The sequence below is a fragment of the Mycteria americana genome, chromosome 4, assembly GCF_035582795.1.
Source record: "Mycteria americana isolate JAX WOST 10 ecotype Jacksonville Zoo and Gardens chromosome 4, USCA_MyAme_1.0, whole genome shotgun sequence".
Taxonomy (NCBI): Eukaryota; Metazoa; Chordata; class Aves; order Ciconiiformes; family Ciconiidae; genus Mycteria; species Mycteria americana.
In genome coordinates this window covers 2,107,354-2,129,289 of record NC_134368.1, presented here as the reverse complement: position 1 = coordinate 2,129,289, position 21,936 = coordinate 2,107,354, and the positions used below count along the sequence as shown (strand labels likewise).

The 21,936-nt window shown below is 46.5% G+C and overlaps 1 protein-coding gene across 4 annotated transcripts in view; it reads left to right on the top strand.

Annotated features, from left to right (window-relative positions):
- EXOC6B (exocyst complex component 6B) overlaps positions 1-21,936 on the top strand; it is a 318,042-nt gene that overhangs the window by 237,842 nt on the left and 58,264 nt on the right. The window lies entirely within an intron of this gene.

The window sequence follows — 21,936 nt, the reverse complement described above, 5'->3', positions numbered from 1 at the left end:
CCCGCCTCGAGGACTTTTGTTCGCAGATAATGCCCGCAGAGGCGTTTTGCGAGGGCGAAGGAATTTGCATTCGGGCTTGTGTGGGGAGGGCATGAGTGTGTGCGCGCCCGTTTGTGTCCGTCTTTGGCTCGGCTCCCCCCTCCCCGGTCCCTTCTTCCGCAGATGGTCCCCAGCCATGAATGACAAAGTGGCTGTTGGGGAAGATGATTGGGGAAGGCTCCACCCATCGGTGCCCACCTCTCGAGGGGGCCCCGTTAGAGCCAAGTTGACCATAGCAGGTACTGAGGCATTTGTGGGGCTTGGCAAGCCAATTTAGGGAAAAGGGCCATTCTAGCGAGTCATTTGTTTGGGGTAGAAATGGGCATTATTGATATACTAGGCTGGGGGGAAAAAGTGAGGTGGTCCTGTCATCTCTTGGCACTGAAGATGGATGGGTTGGATAGAAAGTCTGAATGAAGTAAGACTCAATGACTGATGCTTCTCTCCTATTAAAACAATCTTTTTTTGTCTGTTAAACCCCCCTGGCTTTGTCCCTCCTGCCATCATGATGCAGTGCCTCTTGTTTTCAGGGTTGACGTAGTTTGCATTCTGAAAACTTTCGGGTGCCGAGGGTATTTCTTAAATCTGCATAATCCCTTGTATCGATGATCTCCTTACCACTGGGACTCTGATTCATGCTGGAGCCGCTTTTAACCCGTAAGGGTTTGAGAACTTCTCTGAATCCAATTGATGTGCAGGGAGCAATCTGTCATCCCATGACACTTCTGCGGAGCAGCAATAAGTTTAATAACGTTGAGATGCCGCGCGTTTGCTTTTCGGACTTGGGCCTGCGAGTACCTGCCAAATTTGTTTGCAAAATGGTCAAAATAACTCTATGGGAAAGGTGTGTGTTATCGCTGCTGCGCGTTGACACTTTTATCTTCATTAGCTTCTTGGCACTTTATTGACTGCAGTACGCAACGCGCTCGCAGCCTCCTGGGTATAAGGAAATGTGGAGGCTTTGGTCCTTTTCCAAGCACGAAGACGTGAATGCAGGGATTTTGAAGAGGAAAGCTGTGGCTGTTTGAAGAATGAAATGCCTTAAAAATGCTCGGTGAGGTTCAGCTGGTCTGAGCCAGTGCGTTAGCAGTGAAATGTTCGTACGGTTCATAAGTGCAAAACGCAGCCAAATGAATTCAGCTCGGGTGAGGAGAAAGCTGAACAGTAGCCCTCTACAATTCTTCCTCCTCTGTCAAACAGTCGTCTTTGTACACGGCATTTTCTTCTGTGTTTTGGAAGGTAGTCCCAACGTTTTTTCCTGCGTTTAAAAATAGTAGCTTTTCCGAATGTTGCGAGGAGAAAGGGGAGATGCTCTGGCCTGTTGAGTTTCAGGTGAGGACAGGCAGTCCTAGATCTTCTGGATAACGGGGATGCTTGTTGATGCCAAGTAGCGTACAGGTAATGGACAACATCTCATTGCTCCAAGTAGAGAAGAATCCACCTATCACTGGCTTATTAAGATTAGCAATAACGTGCAAAGATGAGATAGTTCGCAGCTCCCTTGATCCTGTCGATGACCTAATCCCGTGACATCTAATGTGTCACCAAACTCCGTCTGTGGGAAGCTCCGTGGGCCGCTCTGGGGCCGTCACAGCTCCAATGCTCCCACCGCCGTGGTGCTTCTGGTTGGGCTGCAGCTCCAGCTGCAGGGCCTGGGAGCAGGGGATAGCTGGGAGGGTGGATGGATGAAAGTACAGCAAAGAGAGGTCTTTAATTTGTTCTTCAACTTGTTTTTAATTTGTTCTTTTTGGACGTTGCATTCTTTCTTTTTTAGGCCGCTAAATGTTAACACAATATTGACTTAAAGCTATAAAGGGGGAAAAAGATGTCACCTGAAAGTGTTTGTGTTTCTGGCTGTTTTCCTTTGCCCGGGGAGGAACGCCGGCGTAGCTGGTGAAAGGGTGTTTCCCCCCTGAAATCCAGACAGGCTTCTCAAAATGTTAAAAGTAATTTCGGGTTTATATTTCAGGTAGGTTTATACTTACCTTGGAGCTGTCCTGTCAATTAGCGTGGCTTTGCACGAGCAGGCAGAAGCGGTCTGGCTTGGTTATGTAGGGAGGAAAAATGACTGGGCAAAAAATGCACCAAGTAAGTGGGGAGATTAAAGAGATTTCCCTCTCCCTTCCCAATATCTTTCAGTACTAGCTGTTACCGAGCAATTGTAGAGGAGAGAAAATTTTCAAAGTGATGTGGGATGATTAAGTTTAAAGGAATGACCAAAATTAATTCTGAGTACAATAAAATATAAAATGGTAGAAAAATGTAGTGATTTGGTTTGTGTCTTGAATACGGATCCTTGTAGGAGAAAATAAGCCCTACACAAATGTCACTGTCTAGGAGCATCAGAGTTCCTCCTTGTTCAGTGCAGCAGACTCAAGTGCAAGATCCCTCTGGACACCGCAAGCCTGATTTTCCCCTTGCGCTCAAGGAAATTGGGGGCAATTCCATCACCCTACGGTAAAGAGGAAAAGAGTCAAGCCCAGAGAGTCAAAATTGCTGTTCTGAGCAGACAGTAATTTAAAAAGGGACTTTCCTTCCCATCCTGGGACAATTCTAAATCCTTAAATACCTTTAATGAAGTGATAAAGTAAATCAAGTCCACATCTCAAATCCTTCTGTAAGAGCCCTTTTATAACAAGGGTCTGACAGCGATACTCAAATATTTAAGGCTTTACAAGGAAGCAATAGTTACTTTTTCCCCTTAAAGTTTAAACTTTGCTCTTACGCACTCAGTGCTATATGTTAGAAATCTGAAATAAATTTAGTTCCATAAATAACCTTGCTAAAATACGGAAGGTGCCTAAATAATTCAGTCTTCTGCTTCTGTCTTTCAAAAGTGACTTAGGTGCTTCTGTCCAAATACCGTTGAATGCCCAAATACCGCTGAAGATCTCCAGGAGCTTTCAAGTCAGCCCCAAGCCTGCACATGCAATAAGTTCACTGTTCTCTCCGCAGCTTCTGGCCAGCTGGAAATGTTTTAGCTTTTCATTTTCATGGGTTTATTATAAGAAAGTTAGTTGAAGAGGAAGGTTTTATGTTTGTCTGTGAAGTTGCTGCAATCCACAGCCATGCTGATCTCTCCTAGAAGCCAGATCGACACTTGTGGCCGCCCGCCAAGCAAAATCTGTCTCCAGCGCTCGAAGAATTTCACTCTGGGCTCTAGCGAGGGAACGTCCTCGATGGATTAGAGCTCCTTACTCTAGACTCTCCCTCTGTCCAGCGAATTACAAATCCTGTGTGTTGAATTTCCTCTGCAAGTGTGAACTTCAGCATCGAGGGAGATTTAGAGAAAGGCAGGCAGGAGCCCGTCTTGTGGGAGGCAGGTGGATGTGCAAGGGATGATGACGGGGAGGTTCCACTCTTCTGCTCCATCATTTCTCTGTTTTACTTGATGGTTGTAACTTGACGGTGGTAATGAATTTGAGCAGCAGCTCTTCAAACCCCATCAGTGAGGTTAAGACAGGCAAGCGCTATCGTTGGGTGTGGAACAATTCTTCTGCTTACCGCTTGTCCGATAGCAAACATTCTGTGCGTCTTTTCACTGTGTTCGAAAGCCAGTTGTGGTTATTGTGGGTTGGTGCTGGATGCCGGCCAGCTGGGTAATGAGAGGTCTCCCTCTGATGCGTTAACTTTTCCCTATTACCTCTGATAGAGATGCTTAATAAAAGAGCGTTCCCCTTGGGAACACAATTCCCTTCCACTCCTGCTCTGTGCCCTGTTCTTCCCTTCATACAGGTCTCCCGTCTCTTCTGCACTGTTTGCATAGTTACTAGAGGGTTTTTTTTTTCATTTAGAAGATGAAATACAAAGTTAGGCAGGAGCTTTTAGCTGTATTAAATGTGCAGTTGTTCTATCTTTGTGTCCATCTTAATTTCCCCCAATGACTTCTGAACCTTCTGGCCCATTTTGGCCATATTTGGTTGGTGGGCTTCAAAGATCTAACAGCCCTACACATTTTTCTGAAAACACGAGCCAAGATAAAGGAGAAAAGCTGGAGTGTGAACTCATCCCTTAGACTCAACCTTGAGAGAGACCCATGGGGAAACCTGGATTTCTTCGTTCTATGCTTGGTTTTAAGGAACCATCTGCTCCGTTGTAGGGAACAGCAAACTGTGAGATTGAGAGATACAGTAACGCTGGCGTTCATGGATATCCAGCTTAGCTTCTTATCAAAACATCAGGTGATAAATAAGGTTTTTAAAACTCCATCTGACTTGGTTGTTGGCTGCTTTAAAGGCATTTGGAGGCTTGGACTTGTGCAAGGTGAGCCTGTTTCAAGTGAGATGTAGCCCTGTCTCCTACTGCTGCCACGTGGTCCAGGGCTTCCATACCCAGGCTCAGGCATGGTGGCCGAGGGGAAGCCCTTGCAAATTTGGGCTGAAGGGCCAAGGCCCCATGGGTCTGTGCCTTGACATGACAGCGCAAGGCTCTGGCCACCTCTCTCCTCTGTCACCTGAGGCAGTTCAGTTGTAGGAAGGTGGAGACAGTCCCTCCAAGAGCTCTGAGGCAGCATCCAGGACAGCATGCAGGTTCGTTCCCACCAGGCAGGAAGCCCTGGGTTGTTATTTTTTAACTTGGTTTTATATTTTGCAGTTACATGCGGTTTTCCTGCCCTGCAAAGTCTAATGAGATATCTGAGGAGCAGTGTGAAAACAAGATGTTGGGTGAGCCTCGGAGCCAGTCCTGAACCTGCTGAGAGAGGGACTGCCAGTGCCATGAGCGTGCAGTGGCGCGGAGAGAGGCTCATTAGATGTGAAACTGGTTTGGCTTATTTTTCCCCACTTGTTTTGCTGGTAGATGCAACAGAAGTTGAAAATTGTATTAGAGGGAGGATCGATTAAGTTAACGATCTCGGTGAGGTATCTCCTCTTCACATGTACTTGCTTGCATCTTTGAAGCACAGGTTTCTGTTGTAAGAGAAGTTGCGGAGTAGCTGCCGCGTTAATCATTGGATGCAGTAAGGCAGAGATGAAAAGGTGACTCACGGGTTTCAGCTCATCTGCTTCCTTGCCAGTTGCTATTTTCCATTTCCAAATTGTTCTGGAGACTGCCATCCCCTGGCCCACTACCTTGCCCATCTTCGGCCTCGCAGCTCGGCCGGTTCTCCCAAACGCCCGTTGCACTGCTCTGGCCGAAGGCTGCAGCATGGGGGATCTCTACGCTCTTTTTTTTTTGAGAAGCAGTCTTGTACGTTTTGGTTTCCAGTCATCTTTAGTGTTTAATGCCCTTTGCAAGGGGACTTTTACCATAGGAAGACAACATTTACATTTCACATCTCGCTCACTTTTAACTGCATCCCTTTACTCCTGTGTTTACCCTGTATTCTACCCTTGCTTAATAGTGCTTGTTTTCATTATTTAACCGTTGCTACGTGGCCTCTGCCACATTCTCCTCTCCAGCTCAGCGATCTGAAGCCCTTCGCTGGCTCTCAGGAGCAGTCCTGTGTGCCCTGCCCGCAGCTGCCTCCCAAGCGGTGTCAAGCGAAATGTTGAATCCTATTAATCTTTCATTACAAATGTCATCTTCTTGTGCACTCAGGAAACCAGAGGTGTGAAGACACATGTTCCAGTTGCAGCCTTAATTCTTAATTACCTGGCAATGATGGGTTTGAGCTAGTTTTATCATTACCCTTAAATATAGGGTTTTGCTGTTAAGATCGTATCTCCGGGCTGTTAATTACTTTAGTTGCTCCTCTCCGAGTTCCTTCCACTGATTAGTATCTTTTGGATAATGCATCCACCATTATTAATCATGCTCATTACGGTAGTGCCTACAGGCCAACTAAGAACTGCCCATTTTGCTGGGTCTTGTGCAAACACGAAGACCTGAAGAGTCTAAACAGAAGATGGAGACCAGAAGAGGCAGGCCAAACGCGTCTGACTTACAGCCGAACACAGTTAAACGGTATTTTGTTTCCTAACACCGGTGAATGTGATGGATGCTTTTCTAGGCATCCAGAAGCCATAGCCACATCAGCTTCCCAGAAGTGGAGATATTATCGCCTTCATCCTCTGTCACACCTCGCTACTTCCATAGACCCAAATAACGCTGGTTTTTCTAAATGCCAGGTTGCCTGGGGGAACCAATTTCAAAGCTGTAGTCTGGTGTTAATTTATGGTGGACCTCAGTGGTGTCCGGGCCACTCCAGCATGATGCTGAGTTTCCTCTCAAAAGTTACCTCCATGGGGTAATACAATCATTTTGTTAACAAAAAAAAAGGACTTGTACATTAGCTTTCTCTCTCAAGAAATGCCTGGCTTTATTTTCTAAATTCATATTTGGAATCAAATTACCTTTGAAAATGTTTGCCGTAATCGCTTGGTGGAAAGTAACAGTTTGTGTAAAGTTATAGATTTATTAAGGCCCATTTAAAACCTTATGAATTTCATGTACTGGTATTGTATGAGTCGTCTACTCTTTGGAATGCGGAGCTGGCCATACCCTTCAGTTCAGGTTAGAAACCTGCTGTGGTGAGAACACGGTACCTGTTTCACCTGTGAACAAGGTGTGCCCGAGGCCCTCAACATCTGGAGATCACATGAGGATATGGGACCTATTGCCATGTCTCCCCTTGTGCTTCAAATGCCCTTTCGATTTCCATTAGTCAAAGCATTTAGGTGTCTCCATCCATCTGTCTCCCACCCCATGTCTCCCTAGGAAGCTTGGAAGGGGTGAAGAAATAGAAAGGTAAGATGGCGGGAATGACTTTAAAAAAAAAAAACAACCAAAATTAACAAACACAACCCCGCAGGTGTTTAATGAGGGGCCTTTTTTGCCTTATTTCATGCTCTTAATACCACCTGATCCTTCTGCCTTGATGTTAGCACCATCCATTTTAACCCGTTGGTGACATCAGAGCAAGGGGCTTTCTCCTTTCGGGAAACCATTTGGACCTTGATTAAAAGCTGTCTCAGAGCAGTTATGGCACATCTAAGAAACAGCGAGAGATGGTTGCAAGTTGTGTTGGAACCTCCTAAAGGTCAGGCTGGACTAAAATGCATGGGCGTGCTCTTCCAGCCATCCTGCACCTCTGGTGATGCTCAGCCTACCCAGAGTACTCATCGGGAAAGGTGCTCCATGTTGGAGACCCATCATGGATGACAGATAGAGGCATTTTCTCTCCACTCCCGTGCGTCTTTATGCGAATGCCCATGGAGATGTGCTCAGACATGGATTGTCGAGCAGGCATAGCCCAGGGAGCCGTGCAGGAATCCCCCGGGCTGCGGCTAACCCAGTGCACCAGGAAGGACATTCCAGGGGCTTGGCCAAACCACTGTGTTTCTTGCTTGTTAGGCTCAGGGTACGTTTTTTTTTTTTTTAGTGCTCAAAAACCAACAGTATTTGAAAAGGGCACATTAAGTAGTTTATTTATTTTTAAATCAGTGTTAACTGTCTGACTCACAAAGGAAGGATGCTTCAAAGTTTGTGCTGAAAATCCAAGCTGCTGCTCGCTGTGCTCTGCAGAAAGGGGATGGGGAGAGGGAAAGACACACAAAGACGCGAGCTCAGAGCAGATTTAGAGCCTTAACTCTGATTTTTCTTGCTTTGGTGGGTTTAGGCTAGTCTTAGTGTTACTTTAAACATAGCCTTTTGTAGTTCAATTGTATTAAAATCACACAGATCCTTAGTCCTTTCGGCTGCTCGGACTCGGTCAGAATCCATCGCTCTTGATCCAGGAAGGATGTTTTGGCATGGTGAGGAATTAAAAGTGCCTGGATGCTCCCCGGAGCCTTCAAACAAAAAAAATCAAGAGTGCAAACATATTCTGTTAGCACTTCTCTTACAGAGAGCGCTGCCTGGGTTTCTTTCATTAGGGCATGGCAATGGAAATTGTGGAGCCTGTCGACACTTTACAGACTGGAACAATAAAAACAAACAAACAATCAAATCCTCTTTCCTTCGGAGATTTTTGGGCTAGGCAAAAGAAATAAAGGCTGGAAATGAGGAATTTGAAAGCGAGGAATAGACTTTTCTACGTCGTGGTTGGGTGTTAAATTCCTCGAGATGTCATGTAAACAGCGCACCGGGCTTGTTTAGATGTTGAAATCAGAAGATGGTGAGGGAGGAGATACTTGTTCTCACCTTAGTCGGCGCTTTAGGCTGAGCCTTGGGGTTTGCTCAGGAACAACTGGGCTTTTCGTGCTGTGGCCACCCCCAGGTCTGGGGTTTGGTCCCATGCACCCCACGCCACTGTGTCCATCTGCTGCCATTAACACAGAAATTACATTTTTCTTTATTGTGCAATCATTTATTCTTCCTTTCTCTTGTTTTCATGTATATTTTATGGTAAAACAAGCAGTTCAGCCACTCAGACGGGACTCCATGAAGAACCTCAGCAAAAGGGGACCTTGCACCAGAACGGGAACACATTTTAGTTGGGTTTTATTCCTCTTAAAACTCAGCTGTGGAGCCTGCCCTCCTCCTGAGCATCCTCAGCTCTGGCTGCTTGTGGTCCACCCACCCTGGAGCAGGTTGCTGTTACTTCAGGCGTCTGCCACGGGGCACGAACAGCAGGAGCTGGCCCATGCTGGTGGGAGGAGAGATCTCCTCCCCGCTGTGGCCTCTAATTGCAGGAGGCTGTGAGACTGTCATCCGACCGGGGAAACGGACACCGCTGGAGTTATAAGGCCCACTTTCACCTTTAACCTGCTGATTGAGGCCGGATTGATGGGGAATAGAGAGGGCCAGAGGTGGTTGCCCTTCACCTCAACATCCCCGCCTGTGAAACCGAATCCGCTCCGGTGATCTGTGCATGCTTGGGAGCTGTCACTCTTGAGCTGGTGAGGAAGAGCTGTCCATAAAGAAGCCTTTATGGAGCTGCCTTTCATGACATCCTAGCTTCACCTTGTGCGACGTGGGTTTTTTTTTTTTCCCCTGAGAGCTCCTGTTGCTGCTGTGAAAGTGAAGAGTCGCTCGGTTCAGCTGCTGGGTCTCCCTGGAAGGCGTTGGCTGGACCTCAGCGGGTGGTAAAGTCAGTTTTGCAGAGCAGTCTTGTCTTTGAAGCCGTAGGGAAACAGTATCCCGATGCATCCGTGTCATTCTTCTCCTTGGGATCTCTCAAGTGCAGCTGGATCGCTGGGTTGTCATTTCAGCGCAAGGAAACATTAGCTCTTGGAAAGCCTGTTGTGATATTTTGCCAGTCAAGCAGTCGACTTTCTGAACTAACACGCGCAAATCAAAAAGCCACCGGTGGCGTGATGGACATCTGGGGAAAGTACGCAAGACAGGACCACTGGTGCTTTTATCCATCAAGGTGACTTCAATTGCAAGGCGGTTGTTTGAGAAGCCTTCGGTACCCCGTATCCTTCAGGAATGAGCTATTAATTGCCTCTTAGACAACCGGTCCCAGAGCAGTCCGTTATCAGACTCTCCCATTGATTTTTTCCATTTGATTTAAAGAGTACACGTATTGACTAGCATTTATGTAGTGCCGTACGCGTGGATTAAAGAGGTTAATAAATGAGAAAAGGTTTGTGAGGAAAGGCAGGTGACTCTGATGTGTAAGAGCCCTCTGAAGGAGAGAAGACAGAGGGGAGGAAGCTTGACCTCTTCATGCTTCAAGCTGAAGCAATGAAGAGCGGGTGCAGGGATGACAGTGGTACTGGAGCTTTGGAAGCAAAGAGGAGATGTGTCCTCCAAACAAGTTGAGAGTTGGGATCTCAAGATTGTGCTTTAAGATGACTTTAATATTATCTTTCAGCCAACGATTCCTTCGTGAAGCTCGGTGAGGTTAACGTGCTGCGCATCTCGCACAAGAGCGTTTGTCCTCGGCAGTTGTCATTTGTATTGATGAATTGACAGCAAGGTGGCACTGTATAGCAAGGAACACTACAGTATGATTTATTTCAGCTTTTCTATTAGTTCCCCCCCGTCCCATGATAAAAATAGTAATTTGCATTCCTATAGGTTCTGTTGATTCCAGGGCACGTGTGTTTGTTTCTAAACACAACGCAATAGTTGTTGCTGTTAGATGTATAAATGGGTTCTTTTCTAGGTTGGTTCTCTTAGGAGGGTTTACAGATTGATCTGATCATAGTGGGAGGTTTTGTGCTCTTGCTCTGAATCGGCGCTTCAGTGTTTAAGTGCAGTTTTCCTCCAGAATAGGAGGGGAGTGGTACGGGTGTCTAAATGTGGATGTCTACTGCTGTCGTAGAAGCCCAGAAGGATCCTAGATGTCCACAAGAGACAGGTAGATAGGACACAGGCATTCAAGAGACTTGTGCCTTGCTGGAGTAGCAGCTGGTGGATGCCCTTAGGTGCCTTAAACGGCACCAGATACCTCTCTTTAGGACCTGCACTGCTTTGTGTGGCTGATGTTGGTTTATTAGACGCATGTCAACATCTATTCTAGTGACAAAAGCGAGCTTTGAGGTAACAGCTCTGCTGCTAGTAGAAGTAATGGAAGATGAGGTGGGTTTTGTTCTCCCCATGGCTGGCCGTGTGGCAGGTGTATGTGCTAATACAGTTTCGGTTTCTATCTTTAAATGTACCTGTGCAATTTCAGGGAGCCAGGAGTTGGCCAAAAGGCAGTTCTTTTGGAGGATGAGAGGAATCAGCCTCCAGTTGTGCCAGGGGAGGTTTAGATTGGCTATTAGGAACAATTTCTTCACCAAAAGGGTTGTCAAGCTTGGAAGAGGCTGCCCAGGGAATTGGTTGAGTCACCATCCCTTCAGGTATTTAAAAGACGTGTAGACGTGGCGCTTAGGGACATGGTTTAGTGGTGGACTTGGCAGCGTTAGGTTAGCGGTTGATCTTAAGGGCCTTTTCTGACCTAAGCGATTCTATGATTCTATGATTCTTCACGCCCGGTGTTAAAATGAACAAACCAGAATTATCCTCAGTTGACTTTCTAGCTTTCAGGTTAACTTTGCATTCCTGCCCATTAGTAAAATGAACACTTCATCCTAGAGACGTAACACACTTCACCAAAGCATCAGAGATTTAACAAGCATTAGAAATCCGGTGTGCAATTTTGACTAAATATTAGATAAGTACCCTTATTATTGCCTAATTTTATATGTATCCAAAACAACGTGTGACTTCCAAGATGGTATGTGAGATCATCACAGTGCTAAGAGGGCTCTGTGTGCTACCATACATAGGGAGGAAGAGAGCAATTAGGCTAATGGTCTTTAATTGATAACGATTGAGGTGGTCTGACCACCAGCGCAGAGGAGTGGCAGGTTTCTGTTGTGGGGCTCGTTGGAGGATCTGGCTGAGGGTGAAACCAGCCTAACACACACACACAGATTTTGCACCTGGACCTAAGAGCAGGTATGAAGGCTGAACAAAGTGAGGACAGGTTCCTTCTGGACCAGGAGGACCTCCTGAACTTTCAGGACTGTCCAGGCAATGCAGAGGAGAGTAAACAAGGGTGAGAGGAACAGTATATCTGTGGGGGGGGCAATGGAAGTGGCCCACCGAGGAGTTTCTGCTTTACAGTGTGTTGATTGTGCTCTGTAACGGTTCACAGTGCATCACGCGTTGCTTGCAGTAACGCCTGAGACGAGGTGAAGCCGAGTGGCTGAACTCCAGTTTGCAGGCTCGACCCTTTCTCCAGTGACTCCATCTCCAAGGGCTGTTGAGGTTCCAGCTGAGATGAGCTTTCCGCTGGAAATGGTTGTGGCATCCCTATGGCTTCTGATGGGTCCAAGTCGAAAACGTGCATCTCGCTTGGCTCAGTTGAGGTTAAGCAATGGGAGAACCATGAAGTCTTCCCCTCCACCTCCCACTCCCTTTGAATTGCTAATGGCAAGATGTGAATGCCTTTCAGATCACGTATCTACAAAGGCTTCTGCAGGAGGCCCTTCCAGCGCACACAGAGAAGGTGGCCGATGCCCTTCTTGTCAAAAAAACATGTGTTTTGTAACGGTTTTGAAACTCTGACTCTTCCGCACCAAAAAGCAGAAATGTCTGGCTGCTTCCCGCAGGGGTAAGGAGTGGGGTGGTTTCCACCGTGGGCTACGTCTTCCTGTGCTTGCAGACAGGTCAACCCCAAAAGTGGAGGAAGAGAGATGGGGGGAAGGGAGGCATATGACTCCAGACAGTGATTATTATATTTAACTGTAATCTGTTCATTTAGCGCCTGTTATTACTGGATGCTTTAACGCGTTCTTAGGCACCGCGTCTGCATCGGTGGGGCTGTTTCGAGATGCCAGACAGGTTTCTGCTGCAAAGACCCATCACCAGCTTACGGTGTGTTTTCACATGGTTCTCTTGGATAATCCCTCGCGCTTTCTAATAAGTCTGACAAACCGCACGAAGTGCAGCATTTATTCAGGTCATGTGCTCATGCATATTAATCTCTCCAGCCGGCTTCTCCTTCATTCATTTAAATTCTTCTTCTCTATCAGGCCTCGCTGAAGGCAGTTCCCTGGGGGAGGTATTTTCGTGGAACAGCTAGCTGGCGTCAAGTCTCGCGGATCGATACTGTGCATGCTCTCGGCGTTTAAATTACCACCATGGTCTGTTGGTCTTGGCTTAGGCAAAAGAATTCCGGTGATGAAATGACACTCGATCTGGAGTTTGCCAGATAGTGTAAACAAGCACATTAGTTGGACTGGATAGGCATGATAATTGCAGAGCGAGGCTGTTGCTTGAATGGATCCATTAAAGTCGGCTTCAGGGAGCTGCATCATCCTTTTAGATTGTTGCTAAAGAAAAGACTGAAAAAATAGCCGTGGTTGGAAGGTCTTGCTGCAGAACATGAAGCACCAAATCTATTCCTAACTCTTCATTGCTGAGCTTGTGCCGCGTGCGCGGTGCGATGTGGGATGTTGGATCACTTGGGGATCCACTTCTTTTGTGCTTCATGTTGTAGGAGAGCTGTGGTTAAATGGGGTTACGTAGCTGTCGCTATTGAGCAACCGCACGCTGCAGAAAATGGGTAGAGTTTTATGTCCTCCTATTCCAGGGTTCAAGTCCCTCATTGAACCCATGGCAGAGGAGAAGCATCCACCTTTTTCCTTCTCCAAAGCGGTTCTGACTGTTTGCAGAAGGCAGGGGTGAATTTTTTACTTGCTTTAAGAATTTTCATGCTTTCGAGCCAAGCAAGTACCAGAAATGCTGCAATTTGGAGGGGGGGTCCCTGGGAAAAGCAGCGCATGGCATGAATTTGGAAAGGTCTGCCAGAGGAGTGGTGGGGAGATCCTGATGTTTGTTCCCTGATACCTGCTCACGTTGGTTGAGAAACAGCTCTGCCATGGGGAAGAAGGTTTTCGGGAGATGTTTGAGTTATTTTGACTGAAGTTTGAGAATTCAGCTGTAAGAATATATTGACAATTTTTTAGGAGCTGTGGACCAGCTCTCATAAAAAATAAATAAATACTGTAATTCTAGATGTTAGCTGGCCCAACTTTGTTGACCCAACTTGTGCTTACTGGGTAATCTGCTGGGATGGCGACGGTTGGATTCTGTGCGTCACCAAGAGCCTTCATCTTGCTTGAGCAAATTCTGAGTTCATTAAATCAGGTAATTTTCTCTGTGACTCGCTTTTTGTAGTTTTTGATTAATCGCTCAGCTGTGGTGGTTGGCCAGTCAAAGTTTGGGCCGTGGCTTCGTTTGATCAGACATAGAGGTTGCAGAGCTTTAGTTTCTAGCGTGTAGTTGGAAGTTTTGTGTCATTTGGGATGGGACCTCTTGTGAGCAACAAGTTTGTTTAATTTCTGTGATTTTTTTTTTTGTAGCTTCCCATGAACTGTCTGGTTCTGTCTCCCCCGGTGGGCGCTGGGCTGGGTGGGGCTGGGAGTTCAAGTTGTCTTGGGTGGATGCATGTGTCTTTGAATTTTATATAAAGCACGTGTATGTTTTGAGCATGGGCTGGAGTACCTTGATATGAATATCATAAAAAAAGAAGAAATCTAGCTTTTGCATTATGTGGTGTCAGCCAGCCAGCCAGCGAAGGGGCGATAGGTGTGTACCACGCCGAGACTCACTTGGCATCTCCCCATCCTCCTGTTCACAGCAGTCGCATCTGCCCAAGTGAAAGAGTAAACACTCCTCCGATCTAATCACGTTAAATGTTCCAGAGTGTAATACCTTAATTTGGTTGCTGACATGAGGGCTGATGGGGAAATGATGTGGTAATCGGGAATGACAGCAATGGTAGATAGGAATCTTTTGTTTCAAAGATTAAGCGAACCTGAGTAGATAGTCGTGTCGGGTGTGCCCCGTAACCAGAAGTAATCCTCACATGCTGACTCAGAGCACAAAGCCACACATGAAAGTTGAGTCTTTCTGCAAATGGCTTGGCTTGTTCTCATCTAAACCTGTTATCGGCCTCTGGAAGATCCAGTCCAGGGTCAGAGACGTCTACGCTTGGACTCGATGGTCTTAAAGGTCTTTTCCAACCTAAAGGATTCTATGATTCTATGTGGTATTAAGTCGTTGTAAGTACACTATAAAGAAAAAAGCAACAAAAAAATATAATGCCTCTTTTCTTTGTGGCAACTTGGAACCGAAGCGTACGAAGTCTGTTATCCCTCTGCTCCTCTTAACGTTTAAAATCTGGAGGGGGGAGGGAATCCTCCCTGGAATGCACACCCTATGCAAAATTGCTTTTCAGAAGTGTTTGAAAACAATCGCTTCTGCAGGAGTAGGAGCTAATTTGAACAGCCAGTTCTGTCCTTGAGATGTACATTCCAGGGTGCCAGAGGAAAATAGCAGGCTGGAATTTGCTTCATGTTTGAGGTTAGTTTGAAAGGAGTCCGGCGCTTTTATTGAGGGTGGTTTTATATAGCAGCTCTCAGTGGAAACAGTTTGTCTTTTATATTTTTAGGTTAAGGGATTTCTTTAAGGTCAACCTGAGTTCACACAGTTTGCTCTTCTGCCTTGATGGAGGTAGGCATTATTATGGGAAATGACTGGGGTCCAAACTTGCTGTATAACCTCCTGGGCACGTTATTCTGTATGGCTGTGGAAGCAGGTTGATTACATGAACGTGCACATGTCATTGCCCAGTTTGTGGAAGAATGCTGCTTCCATTTGATCCCCTCGAACGGGTGGAAGTTTTCCATGAGCATCACCTGGCGTCCCAGACGCTCGTTGCCTTGAAGAGGAGCATTGCTCGTGGACTTAATTGCAGACTCTATAACTTAAGGCATTTAAATATCCCTCTGCCTTTTAGCCACTTGCAGCTTTTTCCAAAAGCAGAGGAAGCCTCCAGCACACATTTCTCTCCAGTAGTGTATTTTTCCTATATGTTATTCTTTAATATACATGATGAGAATATTTTGCTCTTGTAAAGAGATAGTACAGCTTGTGTGGGGCTGTATGGATAAATAGATATGAAGTTACAAAGTTTTCCAAGAGGAAAAGGTGATGTAATGGACTGTGGAAATAATATTTTTTTATTCTTTCTCTCATCTGATCACACTTATGATATAAATAGTGGAAAAAGGCACAAACCCATTGAAATGTAAACCACTCCGGTAAAGCTCCCCCATTGCTGCGTGCTGGGTTCAGGCAGCAAGCAGTATCCATCGGTGGTTTCCAGCACATTAGCAGCTACGTGTGGAGCCATCTGTCATGGCTTGGAGGTGTCGAACCGATTCAGCAGTTCATTAGGTAAAGCCAGAAGAAAAAAAATAGCCTAGAAAATCAGCATGTAGACGGGAGAAGGGGAGACCGAAGAGCTGGAGGAAGCGTGGTCCGTGCAATGCTGTAATTTACTGAGTCGTTTGCCATCGCACCCCGTCGTGGGGTCAGGGCAGTTCATTTACCAACCGTACAAGGGGATTTGGAGTTGCCCCCAGTAGGTTAAGGTGTGGTCAAGAGCAGCTTCGATGGGTGGCACCTGTCCTCTCCAAAATGACCCTCAGACATGTCCCAGCACCGTGCTTGGGAGGTACTGTCCTGGTGGACACCTCTCAGCTTGGGTTAAGTTCAAACGAGAGCTCCGGATAATGGTGTTTTGCTGTTTTCAGAGCTGAGTTTGAGTTTTAAATGATTTGTTCTAACAAAATTGTTCACCGGCGGGATGACTTGAAGGAACAAACACTTGCTTTGGTGCGTCTGCAAGGCAGGTCTGCTCCATGGGAACCTGCATTCACCCCTCTTCCACGGACCCTCTAGAGATGCTTGCAGAAAGCGTTTCTGAGCCTGAGCTGTTAACCATCCAATGCCACCTACAGAACAGCAGGGCTTCACTGGTTTGCTTCTTCCAGCATCCTTATTCTGGCCGGTGTGCAGGATCTGGCCTTTGTCTTTCCGCCTTTTCATTCCCTGTTGGAAGTTGGGTTGGACATTGCCTTGGCGATGGTGGGTACAGGTGGCCAAGCAGCTCCTTGCACCATATGCAGGACATTGTTTTTAGGGCAGTTGAAGCGCTGTCTTCATCTTCTTGCCTTGTTATTAAACCCTTTTAAAACAAGTCCAGCTCTGGGTAATGCCAGCTTTTTGTTTCTGTTTGGTGCTTGCATTGTCTCAATGGATTTCTTCTCTTCTGGTATGTTCAAAGACCAACTTCTCTATCTTCATAGGCTGCATTGCCACAGTGACTGTAGAGGTAGCAAGGTGTACTAGGAATGTTTTGGTTTAATTTTCTCATTTCTCCTCCTCAACCTGTCTATTTGCAGGTCTGTGTCTCTGCTCTGATGCTTTGCTTAACGCTTTGCTGCATTCAAGCGCCCAACAGTTTGCTTGAAGGGAAGCCTTGCGCTCTGCAGTTACACCGAGATTTGAGATGTACCTGTTTGACTCCAGTTATCCACTGACACTATCGATTGGCTTTATTGCTAAATGGGCATCACACAGATGCCGTACTTACCAATTTACTGTACAAGCTGTGTTTCGTTTTGAACGTGAGAGTTCAATCAGGGAATAACTTTCTGTGCATTTGGAAACTGCGAAGCAAGTCCAACCGTTGTAAAATGTGTGGGAATAAATGTCGATTATTGCTTTGTCTGAAGCAGCCTGGTCTGTAAGCAACTTTCAGACCTGATCCCCAAGCAAGATACAGACAAGGAAGGGGAAGGAGACTCCTGCCTGGGTTTTGTTTCTTGACACCTCAGTTCAGGTGAAGAGCAGGGGAAGCTTTGATTTCTCCTGCCCCCATGGGCTGTGGGGGTTCCCACCCGTCCCCGCTGGAGCACGGGGCTCAGGGCGATGGGACGTTCAAGCTCCAGGTCTGAACGGAGCACTGCAGGGAGTTAATGCAGAAATCCAGTCTTGAATTAAAGCTATGGGGTTGCTGATGTCCCACTAAAGGCTGATGTAAAGGACGCGTGCAAAGTGTTTGCATAACTATTCTGCAAGGCAAAACTGTTTAGGTAACAGTGCCAAGGTTGGAAAGCTCATTTTTATTTTTATATTGGATCTGTTTGCAGAATTTACGTAATTTGGTGTGGTTTTCCCTTGAATAAGCGCTTTAATACTCTTTTAATCAGAACCTAAGACCTCCTCCAGCGGTGGAAAGTACATGAGACCCCCAGCAAGGGCATTGCAGCCCCAAGCGAGAGCAGCACGTTCCCTTTTAGCTGTTTTCTGTGGAACGGATGGAAATGCAGGTTTCTTCAGAAATTTATTCAGAAATGCATTTCTGAAGGTCTTCTCACCTTCAGTGTCCTGGGGAGGCCGCGATGTGGTGATAGCAAGCAAGCTTGATGGTAGACTTTGAGTCTTTCCTTAAAGATGGAGAGCATGAACAGACTACCAAGTTGGATATTTTTCAAATGAAGCCAATGGCAAATTTGCTGGGCAGGATCTGGCCCTTACAGAGTAACTGAATTCTCGGTGACTCCTCACAGCTACGTTTAGCTACGCTTAATGGGAAAGTTGTAGCAGTTGGAAGCACTGGTATGTTGTCCTCATTCTTGGCAGCCTGATACCTTTCTGCACGTGGGCATATACCTCCGTATATACATATTTGCTCTAGTTTTGTCTTTTTTATCACTTTTTTCCCCATACAGATCTCCTTTCCTTACTCTGTCCTTCTCACACCCAGCTTGTTCCCTACTGTTTGTAATCCTTGGTGTTTCCTGAAAAACACTGAGGAAACAGATTCAGACATTCAATGAGCTGTCTTAAGGTAGGATATCTACAATAACTCTTTATTTCTTTGGAAAAAGAATATTCCAGAACATGACCGTGTAGTGCAGAAGAGTGTTGGCGAGGAGGGACCCTTGAGTGCCTCTGCCCCAACCTCTACTCTCCAGAGCAGGCCTCATGCCAAAGTTAGCCCAGGTTGGTCAGGACCTTGTCCAGGGGCTCTCCAGCCTCTTTGGACCCTTTTCCCGTCTCTTCTCCCACTGGGAAATGTTTGTTTTTTTCCTTGTATGCCACTGTGATTTCTCTTGGTGCAACCCGTGCTGTTGTTTCTTGTCCTTTTGCTGGTCACTTCAAGAAGGCTCTGGTTCTTTTTTCTCTGTAGCTGCCTTTTAGGTTGGTAGGTACTAAAATTATTAACCTCATAACCCTCAGCTTTTAGTTTGGGGCCAGTGTAGTCCTGAATATATAAATGCGCTTTTTAATTTTTTTTTTTTTTAATTTTTCTTTTAAATGAAACTAGTGGAAAGTTGAAAGAATTAGAGAATTCTTTCTGGGAGGAAACGCCCACCCAGATGTCACAGAAGAATGGGATTCATCTGCCCTTTGCTTTTTGGGTCATTTTGAGGGTTTGCGTTGGCTTTGATTTAAAAAGATTTGGGAAAACATTGTAGCCCTGATGGTTGGCCAACCTTTTCCTTCTCGGGCTGAGCATTGCTGTGTTTCAGGATGAACCTCCACCTGTTTTACAGGTCCTAAAACCTTGAAAAGTAAATTATCAGTGTTTCTGATAATTACTTCTTTAAAGCAGAGACCACCCATCTCCCGGCATCCCATCGCTCCTCTTCCTCGGAGGTTCCCGAAGCTCTGAACTTGGCCCCAGCAGCCCCGCTGGGATGGAAACTGAATCACGGCGCAGGAAAGTCCCGCCGTTTGAGTCACAGGAGTCGTTCACATGAGCAAAGTGCTGGCCCAAAGGCTTTGCCAAAGCCACTAATAGGATCCAGGCTTCTCGCCGGCGGGGACTGGCGCGGAGCGGTGCGCCGGGGCTGCGGCTCTGCACCCCGCGCTGGCTGTCGTCTTGGCCAGAGTCCCTGTGCCTCAGTTTCCTCCTCTCCTCCATGAAAAGCTTTGATATATGTGGCTATTGAGAAAAAGCCAAGTAGTAATGGGGAAAAAAAAGAGGTTTTTTTTCCTTTTCTCGCAGGGACGCTGTCTTCTTGAAACTCCTGTAGGACCTGACGCTCCTCTTTCAAAACATACTTTAAAATTTAGGGGGGAAGAGGGTCATTTTAGCTGTTTATGGTCAAAAACTACCAGTCAATCTGGCCCTAGAAGTGTGATAGGTGGTTTGCAAAGAGTAGCAAAGACAGGATTATTGCTCCTGTCAGCCCAGTCTAAATGAAAAACACGCAGGCGGTGGCTGGAGGCTGGAGCTGACAATGAGCTGAGTGATCGACCCTGAAACTCAGCACAGATCTCGTTAATGCCATCACTTTTATTTGGATTTTTATTCATATATTTTCCACTGTCTTTTCAAGCAGAGTTTTGTGCAAGTTATTGAAACTGTTTGTGGCTAGCGCTGCAACTAATGAGCCGGCTGCATCCCGCGTTACAGAAACTTGTCAAAACACTCAAGTGCAACCGACTCCGGCTCCCTCTTCTCAAAATTCATGGGAGCTCTGTGCAGGGATGTTACAGGCTCTAGCAGCTATAATAACCTACAAATGAGATTTCATTTTTAAAGTAGATTATGCTAAGAGGAGATTTTTGGGTGGGGTTTTTTTTGGTAAATGATAGGGTTGCAATTGGATCTTTTGATGAAATCAGCTTTTTGGGGGGTGGGGAAGTATTTGGATACAGCAACCTGGCTCTTGCACAGGAGCTTAATCTGTCTTCCATCAGTGAGGCTGGAAATCACCACGTGTGCGGTGGCATTTTGTTTCTCGAGGACGTTTGTCCGTGCCGTAGCAGCAGCTGCTGCCCACAGAAAGGCTCCCGTTGAGCTCGGAGCCCCGAGCTACCCCGCAGGGTTGCTGCTCTGCCCCGGCATCTCCGGATCTGCTGCAGCCTCTCATCCCCGGGCGTCGAGTCCCTGGAGCAGGACGAGCTGCGCAGGGAGCTGGAGACGCCGGGCACCCTCCAGCCAGCAGCGTAAGGGGAAAAGCCGGGTCTGGGAGGTCGGCGAGGCTCCCAGCGTCCTTCCCCCACCGCTCCCATGCACGGCTCGCTTAAAAACGAGATGTCGAGTTTCCTCGCTCGCTGCCTGCCGCCCTTTTTGGCTTTAAAATAAAATGAGCAAACTCACAGTAGCGTGGTGTATTTAAAAGTAAAGGGCGGCGTAACCGGGCTGCCTTCCAGATAAAGGAACAACCTTGGAAATGACATGTTGAAAACACATGAAAAATGGTTGATGGGTTGGAGTATTTGTTTTGAAGATAACGTATCCCACCCCGCATCCTCTTGCGTTACTCTGGTTTTGCTCTCCTGTGGCTCTAGCAGCGGAGAGCTTTACTGTGCTTGCAAAATGTATATAATGCACACATTCATTCTCCCGTGGGCTAGAGCCTGTAACAACGTGTTCTGGTCAGTTTTACAGTTGTTATAGTGACATAATAAAATTTGTCAGGACCATATTAAATTATGTTTTCCCCATCGCCTTTTGCCCTGTGAAGGTGCGAACAGCGTCTCTGCAAAGAGATGACATCGAGAGCAGTTTCCTTCTGGTAGGAATGGTCCTGAAGCTTAAATTTGCTTCGACGGTGTCTTAAAGAAGTCTGGTAGCATGTTAAAACCCAGCTCATTTACTCTGCTCTTTAAAGTTGCAAGCTTTTGCCTTAAAAGTAAATGAATAAAAGTAGGCTTGTATCGTTCTTATGCTTTTGGTGGCCTTGACACCCTTGTTTTCCCCTGGCTTCAATGCCCAGGGAGCTACAACCTGAATCATGAACGCGTTTTCAAAGGTATGGATGCTAGTGTGAGCCGCAGGAGCTACTTCGTGCGTGTCTTTCCCATGTAATTACTGAAAAAAAGGCTTAAAAAAGAAGTGCAGCAGAAGCAGAGAATATGAATTTGCTGCGTTGCATGGCAGCGGAGAAAGCTCTCGGTCTTCCCTGCCGGCTGGGAGTCTCGGTGGTGCTCTGCCAACACCTCGTAGCTTGCCCGCGTCTCTAAGGGGGTTAAACACGTACACCTTCACTTAAGCCGTCCAGTTATACGATCGAATGATGTTCCCAGGGGATCAAAGCTATGTATCATCAATTTTGTTTCAGCGAAGACGGTTTTACTTGACACCTAATCAAATGATATTTACTTGCTGCTGCTCCGACTCCAAACTGTCATCTCATAGTTGTGTGATTTTTCACAAGCGCGGTGCCAATAGAGTTGAGGAGACTGTGGTTTGGTTATAGCTTTAGGCTAAACTAAGCCAGATGTTATGGCCTTTATTTGAAGTCATTAGTTCTTCGCCAGTCGGTCCGCGCACATTCCTTGCATTGCTGGAGCGCTTTGCTTTTCTGAGAATATCGCCTTCTGCAGGGAATCCTGGTCATTGTTAATAAATTACTTCTGGGCATTTCAGGAAAAATTAAGTAAAGATGTAATTTACAGAAAACAAACAACACGCTGGCTTTGTTCCCACAGTGGATAAAGAGCCAGGAGACCCACGGCCTCCCCAGAACATGCAGTAGGTCCAAAGAGCAGAAGAAATGTTGGAGGAACCTTCTTCAACCTTTTTTCCAAGAGTTTGTTCCAGGGCTAGTTGGAAGAAGGGAAGGAGGGGAATTTCCACAGATAGTTGTGGGAGTTGGGAGTCTCTAGGCTTGGCTTTGCCGGTTGATCTTGACGATATTGGGCAGCTTGTGTCCTTGACTTTTCCACAGCTGTCAAATGTGCGTATTCTACCTAATGTGGGGC